The sequence below is a fragment of the Ovis canadensis genome, chromosome 7 (assembly GCF_042477335.2).
Source record: "Ovis canadensis isolate MfBH-ARS-UI-01 breed Bighorn chromosome 7, ARS-UI_OviCan_v2, whole genome shotgun sequence".
Classification (NCBI taxonomy): Eukaryota; Metazoa; Chordata; class Mammalia; order Artiodactyla; family Bovidae; genus Ovis; species Ovis canadensis.
In genome coordinates this window covers 17,076,011-17,084,553 of record NC_091251.1, presented here as the reverse complement: position 1 = coordinate 17,084,553, position 8,543 = coordinate 17,076,011, and the positions used below count along the sequence as shown (strand labels likewise).

The 8,543-nt window shown below is 44.8% G+C and overlaps 1 long non-coding RNA gene across 1 annotated transcript in view; it reads left to right on the top strand.

Annotated features, from left to right (window-relative positions):
- Positions 1-2,590: 2,590 nt before the first annotated feature.
- The window catches only part of LOC138443265 (uncharacterized), a 33,610-nt gene continuing 27,657 nt past the window's right edge, over positions 2,591-8,543 (top strand). The window contains exons 1-2 of the long non-coding RNA XR_011258050.1: positions 2,591-2,661; positions 7,201-7,299. This is a non-coding gene — a long non-coding RNA (uncharacterized lncRNA). The remainder of the gene's footprint in view (positions 2,662-7,200; positions 7,300-8,543) is intronic.

Below are 8,543 nucleotides of genomic sequence, written 5' to 3'. Positions count from 1 at the left end.
TGCAAAGACAAACTGGTAAAACGGTCGCTGTTATTACATTGCACTACCTCTACCAGAGCAGCTCAGAAACATGAAATTCTCCCCTCACCAAGTCTTGCTTATATTACAGACAGCATGGTACTCTTCTTTTCACTAGGAAATACGTGTTTCCCAGGCAGTGAGACGAAAGGGCTGATTTTTTTGCTTGTCCTGGAGTGGACTTCTCTTGGGGGTGGGCGAAAGAAGGAAAAGAAATGATGGATCCCACCCTTTCCTGCGGGCACATCAATATTCTGGGCTAGACCCTAGACCAAGCTCCCAACCCCCGTGGGGAACTGAGAGTGTGATAAAGCTGGCAGAGCACTGAGGGAGTTTGTGTGCAATTGGTGGCTCTACTGAGGATGAAACATGAGTGCGGACAGGCAGGAGACTCCCTAGTTAGCCATGGCAGAGGCAGGGAAGGCAGCTGGGGCTCTTGGCCCTGTACACATGCGGAAGACACCTTCTTCCCATGATGCGGCATGGCAATCCTGAGTCTTCTCCACTTTTTGTTCCAGTTTAAGGTTTTGCTCTTGGAAACAATGTTCTAAACTTTCAGGTTCCTAGAGTCAGGAGGTGGTGTTGTATTTCTTTCTGGATTACAGAAAAATCGAAAAGCTGAATGAGTAAAGAAAAAAAAATATGTATGTGTTTTCTGTCATGTCAAGTTTTTTTTAAAAAGCAAGTTACAGAAAAATGTATAGAGATCAAACCCATTTTACATATGTGCAGTTTAGAAAAGGATCTGAACCAAACTGTTAACAAGGTTACCCCTAGAGGTGTGAGTAGGATTAGCTAGCAGGGTAACAGGGGGATTGCATATTATTTTGCTAAATATTATTCTATTGTGTTATTTTTACAGTCACAGTGTAATCATGTATTCATGGGTAACTTGTTTAAAGTTACATGAATTCAACAAAGAACCCGTGTCTAAAATACATGAAGAACTCTCAAAACTCAACCGCACAAACAAGAACCATTTCATTTAGAAAATGAGCAGAAAACCCGACAGACACTTCACTGGGGAGGATATCCAGATGGCAAATAGCACATGAACAGATGTTTCATATCATTAGATATAAGAAAAATAAAAATTAAAACCACAATGAAATGTTATCACACACCAATCAGAATGGCGACAATAAAGGATAGTCAAAACACCAAATTCTGACAAGCATGTGGAAAAACTGGATCCCATTGCTTTTAGAAATATAAAATGATACAACCATGCTTGGAATTTTCTTGTAAAACTAAACCTTGTGATCTGGCAGTTGTACTCTTGGGTGTTTATTCCAAAGAAATAAAAACTTCACACAAAAATGATTGTTCATGGCAGCTTTATTCATAATAGCTAAAAACTGGAATCAGCCCAGAGATTCTCTGATGGGTGAATAGCTTAATATATTGTGATGTGCATGCTTCATGCAATCCCCTTGATACATGCAATGACTTGGATGCATCTCCATGGAATTATGCTGAGTAAGAAAAACCAGTCCCAGAAGACTACATTCTGTATGGTTCCATTACATGGAGCCTTTGAGATGACAGAGTGTGGTTGTCAGGGGTTAGAGGAGTAGGGAGGCGGCAGAGGTGAGTGTGCTTGTAAGAGGGCAGCACAGGAAACCTTGCGATGGAACTGTTTTACATCTTGACTGTGGTTCTGGACACATGAATTGACATGCAATAAAACCGCATATAACTGAATCCACAGTACACATGAGACCGGGGAAATCTGATCAGCAGGTTATGTCAAGATCACCAGATATGTCAATGCGTGTCATGACTGTAGAACTGGACGATAGTTTTGCAAGATGTTATTCAGAGAAAAACTAGGTAAAGAGTACATGGAATCTGTATGATTTCTTGCCATTGCATGTGAATCCACAACTATCCCCCAAAACTTTCCACTAAAAAAAAAGAACACCTCAAAGCATTTGAATATGTCTGTCAACTCCTGTCTGTAAAGTGGCAGGTAGAAGGTAGGTCCTGACTTCTGTACTGCCTCCAGTAAAAGGTTGAGGCATCTTTTCCACCTCACAGCAGACATCATCTTCCCAGACGTGTTTACCTTGCTCTTTCCCCTGAGCACAAAAGGGGGAACAGGCACTGAGCATGCCTCAGTGAACTCGTTTCTACAGCCATGCAATCTGATCATCATCTAGATCTCGACGTTCAGCCCCGGCTAAAGATGAGAACTATCGTGATCCCTTATTAACCGGCCAGTGGCAGCACCCTAACCCCAAATGATGAAGTCTTAGTCTCAGGAGTGAAATCTAAGCACAATGCTTCTGTCTGGTGTTTAAGCTTTCAGCACAATTGTGACGTCCAGCCAGGGTTGAGACTCACTCATCAGAGCGGTGATCACAGAGGTGGCTTTTAAAGGCACCAAGCCGAATCCCCCGTCTCACTTCCGCAACCTACACTTCTAGGGCCAGAAGGGTGTGTTTTTACGGGCTCACTTCCCCCTGCAGTCAAAGCTGACACTGAGCATAAAACCTCAAGAAGAAGGTGTGTCCGGGCCAGAGTGGGTGGGGCATTTCTAGAAGGCACACAGGCACGTGTTCTCCAGGTTGCGTACTTGGCGGAACGTCTCTGAACCTGGCTGAAGCTCTGCTGCTGCTTCTGAGGTTGCTGAGAGGCCAAGCAAGTAGTGGGCAGAGCCCTTGAGGAGTGGGAAGGGCGGGGGAGGCAAACAGCACTGGAGGTTAAAGGGCCTTCTTGGGCTCTGTCTCCATCTGAGAGCCTGTGGTCATACCACAGAAGGTTTTGAAATCTAAGGTTCTGAGCAGGTCAGGGAGGTAAATGGGGGCTGGGGATTAATCTGCCTCTGCAGCAGAAAAGAGGCTGAGGATTTGGTGCCCCCTGCAGCGTGCTGCTTGGTGAGGTGGGCACACTCCCAAGCACGCCCGGAGACCCTGTGAAGCAAAACTCGTTTAACAGGTCCTACCCAGGGGTGGGGCTTCCCAGGTAGCCTGCTAAGCAGAAGATGCAAGACATTCGTTTTCGATCTCTGGATGGGAAAGATCCCATGGAGAAGGAAATAGAAACCCACTTCGGTGCTCTTGCCTGGAGAATCCCATGGGAAAAGGACCCTGGTGGGCTACGGTCCATGGGGTCACAAAGAGTTAGAAACGATTGAGGACACAGGCAACAATGAGCTAGCAGCCATTAGCATCTGGACGGCAAGCAGAGCTATTAAAAGCTCTGCCCAATTATATCATAAGTACCTCAAGAATTTCTCAAATAACCCGAGCAAATTCCTCAGACTCTGCTAAAAGCCAAGCAGAGGAATAACAACTTTCTGGCCATTTCACGCCTTCCCTCCACTGGTATTTATGAATTCCAGACATTTTCTCCATCTAAACCTAATTAATCTCCTGGTCTGAAGATCAGCAATGTCAGTCTCTCCCACAACCCAACTGTGTCCCAGTATTCACAGTTGTCACCACTCAGATTCTGTCCCTAGGCTGCTGCTAAGGATCCATTAAACAGTTTCCAAAAAGCCACATGCTACTTGACCCATACTCACTGTGTTTATAGAATCACAAGTGCACTTATTTAAACAGGTGCTGTTCATCTACATGCTGAGATTGTTTCATCTTGTTTTCTCATATGTTTGACCTCCTTGCCTCATTTGGAGAAGGGAAGAAAATAATTAAATTATTTTCTCTCGTCCTTAGTCTTTATTTACAATTGCAGTCACTCCTCCTTAAAGACTGAAGGCGTCATTGTCAAGGGAAACAAAAGATTGAAAAGGCAAAGCGACTATTAGTAGCCCCAGCTGCTTGTTACTGTCTGGACTGTGTGCAGAGGGATTCCAGGACTGCTGGTGCTGGCTGGGACCTTCCCCGACTCTGTTCATTCTTAACTTCTTGATCTTTCTTCTCTCCTCTGGTTTTGACTAAAAGTCACAAGGCAGTGATGTGTTTCTCCTAAAGCAGCTAGGTGAAAACTCAGTAAAGGCTGTGGCAAATTCCTGCTTCTTACCTCTTTAAGTCAAAGTTGCTCAGGCTCTAAGATAAAACTTAAAAGATCAGCCAATCCGGCAGTATTTATGTGACCAAGTCCCAGTAAAACTCTGGCCACCGAGGCGCTGCCTTCATTGGCAGTACTCTGTATATCACACGTGGTTTCCAGAACAAATGAGCGCTATTCGCAGCTCTGCTGGGAGAGGTAGCCAGAAGCTCCCGGGGTGGGACCCTGCTGGACTCCAACCCAGGCGCCTCCTCTTGTAGCTGATCTTCATCTGTTTCTGCTTTCACTGTAATAAACCATAACCATCGGTGCAGTACTTTCAGCAAATTCTCAGAGTCCTGGGAAATTATGGAAGCCAAGAATGGTCTTCCCGATGCCTGCTCTTGCAGCTGTTCTCAGGGGTGGTCTTGTGGACATCTCTGACTTTTAGCTCTCCTTATTAACACTGGAACAGTAAAATGGACTTTTGGCCCTCAGCTAACTCATCTGGAAAGTGGGAACATGATCATATCTGAGGTGCTGACCTTCATAGAATGAATAATAAGCTGAAACAACATTTTTGAAAGTACATTGTAAGCCATAAAACACTTCATAAATTTAAAGTTATTCATTGTGTCTCACTGTCTGTTTCAAGGAATTCCAGGTGAGACAGCCAACTTAGATAGCAGAGCTGAAGAGGTTAATGACCCAGGCTTTGGAATCAGCCATATCTGGCTTCAGTTTTTCCCATGTCTACTAATCATTGAGGCTACTTAAGTTTTGCCTTCCTCATCTGCAACATAGAAGTAATAATATTTGGCTCATACAGTTGTAAGAATTAAATGACTTTCAAATGCTCAACGCATAGAGTTATTATTTTTGATGACCCCCCACTACATTGGCTAGCCAGCTTTGGAGATGGGGGTTGGAGGATGGAGATAATTTGCCAAATTTTTGCATAAAACTCAACATGTCATTGCTCTTTGCCTTCATTATTACTCTGATGTTTGTTAGTATTTTTTTTTAGAATACTAAGTAACTGCCTATATTAACAGAGTTAATGTAACTTCAAAACTCTAATTTACCAGTAAAATATAATCAAGATTGCACTTAATAAGTCACTTTGGTTTTAGTTAAGTACATATTGGTTGATTGCTGTTTGGTTGGTTAAGATTCCAGATTCTTCTTCATGCTGCTAATAACAGGATTCTAGCAAGAACTTATAGACTCACATAATAAGAATAGACACAGAAATTAGAATAGGGTTGGAGAAAATAGTGTGATGCCAGTATTTTCAAGAATATCTTTAATATTTTTAGAGGACTTGATCAATTTTCCTCCTACTCTTGAAGACATGATTTCTTCCTCCTCTCCGTGGCCTTTCTCAAAGAAGAAAGTAATGTCTCCCTTTCCCCTAGAATGATTTCTGCCTGGCCTTCTCTGCATTTTTGTCCTTTTTTCCAACTTGACTCCTTGCTGAGAACTGGGCATGGTGTCATTGCCAGGCAGGGTTCTCGTCTTCCTCTGAAGGGCACTTAAGCTGCTCTTGAACAGCAAATTGTCCATGGACAAAGCAGCCCACTTCTGTTTGAATGAATTGAAATCGGAATGGAGCATGATATTTTGGAACCACTGCCAGAACAGTCTTATCAAATGAGGACCTTCTGTTTTGTTTTTTCTTTTTAACTCTTCAGTAGTGTATGAAACTGATCTCAGTGTGTGAAACAGTGTGTGAAGGGATCTGTTTCCACAACGCTTTTCACTACTTCTGGCCCATGTCTCAGCCTCTCTCTGGCCCTGAGCTTCACCCCATCTCTGGGGCTCACCGCTTCATGGGTTCCACCCTATTCTTCCCCCCAGCCCTGAGCTCCGCTCTCTGAGAGTCACCTGCTCTTGACTCCCACTCCCATCTCTGAGCCTCCCTCTCTCTTACTTCCACCTTCCAGCCATCAGGAGAGACGGAAGGGGAAAGGCATTACCATACCCCTTTAGGGACGACCACTGGAAAGCACGCACAGCTCTTTTCACATCCCGTTGGTCACACTCAGGTTGCATGACCACACTTAGCTGCAGGGCTCCTAATTCTGGTCTCTGTGCACACTCTCTGCCAGTACAAATTCACCTGCTGTACAGGGATTTTCTTTCTTTCTTCCTTTTTTTAGGTGGACTTGGTGGGTTTTTTAAAAATAAATTTTTTTTGGCCGTGGCTGGTCTTAGTTGCAGCACATGGGATCTTTAGTTGTGGCATGTGGGATCTACTTCCCTGACCAGGGATCAAACCTGGGCTCCCTGCATTGGGAATGCAGCGTCTTAGCCACTGGACCACTAGGGGAGTCCCTGCGGTGATTTTCAACAGTATATTTTGTGTTGTTCCCTAGGATTTTGCACCATTTTTTTCCCTGCTCATCAACGATATGGGGCCACTGCGGAAAATTTGGAAAGCATGTACTGCTGCTAAGGGGCAGTAAAAATACGACCTACAATCTTATCACCCAGAAGGGGCATTTCTTCTGGTTTTTGTCCTGTTTCCTTCCAGGACTTTCTCTCTATGCTTCTTCTCTCTACCTAGCTCAGGTTCAGTTGTAAATGCAAATTTGTACTTCTCTTTTTTTGTTTTTTTCATTTATTAGTCCCTACAGCATCTAACTGGGTAGGGTTTTCACCCAAAAAAAGTGTCCCCAGTAACTGAGAGAGGGAGACAGGGACTCTGTCCTCAGAGCCCAGAGGAGGGAAATGGAGGATAAAGAACTGCAGTTCTGGATACTTGGATGGCGGCCGCCTGTTCTCAGTGCAGTCCAGCTGGGGGGGCTCTGCCCTGGGCAGGTGACTGGCCAGGCCTTTGAGAAGTGAACACCAGACGGCCTTGAGCCAAAAGCATGTAGGCTAAGATGGAAGGAACGATGGCCTACGAATTCTGTTCAGGAGACTTGTTCAAGAACCCCAGGTGTCTGCACAGGGAAGACCATGCCTCAGAGTGAACATGGACAGCATCACGTGGCCAGGTCACCAGGTGTCACTTCACCCCTAAATTCCTTTTCTGCTGGGAATGAGGCATTGGGGCAATTAAGAGATCTCAGTCCTAGAGGCAGCAGGACTGATGAGACCTGCCAGGTTCCTGATGATTTTAACAAGGCTAGGTCGTGGGCAGCCCATAGCAGTAGAGAGAGAGCCTCATAGTCGGAAGTGGGCAGAGCATTGCCACATAGTATGACACACATGTTCTTCCAGCTGCAGGTGTCTGGGGGCCACCACGGGGGAGGAGACCAATCACAAACAGGGCAGGACTGGATGGAAAGAAGACATCATACTGGGCCTCCCATAATACCAGTGAGTACAACTGAATCCTCTCCTGTGCAAGTCTGCTTAAAGGGCGGTGGGAAAGTACTTAGAAAGGCATGCCTGAAAGTCTCTTGGATCAATATTCTTAAATTTTCTTGACCTCAGTCAACTCTGTTTGGATAAGAGAGCCCATTGTCTACCTAGATCAGTCTCCCACTGGGACAAGAATTTGGGAGAGAATTAAGAGAGGGCCAGAATTATAATTTATATGGTCTTATTACAGTTACTTGGAGAAGGCAATGGCACCCCACTCCAGTACTCTTGCCTGGAGAATTCCATGGATGGAGGAGCCTGGAAGGCTGCAGTCCATGGGGTCGCTGAGGGTTGGACACGACTGAGCGACTTCTCTTTCACTTTTCACTTTCATGCATTGGAGAAGGAAATGGCAACCCACTCCAGCGTTCTTGCCTGGAGAATCCCAGGGACAGGAGAGCCTGGTGGGCTGCTGTCTATGGGTTCGCACAGAGTCGGACATGACTGAAGTGACTTAGCAGTAGCAGCATTATAGTAACTGGAGGAAAAAACCCAAAATGATCAACAGAAATAAGACCTATAACTAATTCTACAAACATAGTGTTAATATAAACCTTACATAGTAATTGAAATCTTTGGCCCATGTACAGTTAAATGTGTTTCATCTAAAAGTTGTGGCAATCCCAACTTTGTATTTGTGCAAAGCTTTGTAGTTAAAAAGCAATGTTAAGCATTCAGCTTAATTTTATTGTTTAAATCCAATTTAGTTTTTCCACTCTTTTTAAAAAATAATTTTATTAATTTATCTTTGGCTGTGCTGGGTCTTCATTGCTGTGTGGCCTTTTCTCTGGTTATGGAGAGCAGGGGCTACTACCCTCTAGCTGCTGTGCGCAGGCTCATCATTTTGGCGGTTTCTCACGTTGCAGCTCCCAGGCTCTAGAGCACCAGCTCAATAGCTGTGGTACATGGGATTCGTTGCTCCATGGCCCGTGAGGCCTTCTTATACCAGGGATCAAACCCGTGTCCCCTGCTTTGGCAGGTGGATTCTTTACCACTGAGCCGCCAGGGAAGCCCCTATTCAGCTTTATTTTAAATTACCAAATAATGTGGGCAATAGATACCCTTATCCTATACTGAATTCCTCCTTCCACCCCTGACCCTCACCTGAGTCTCTGATTCTTGCCCACCCTTTCTAGATTCCACCTCTACTCCTGAGCCACAGCCCCATCTTGAGCCCCAAGTGAACAACTTGATAACCT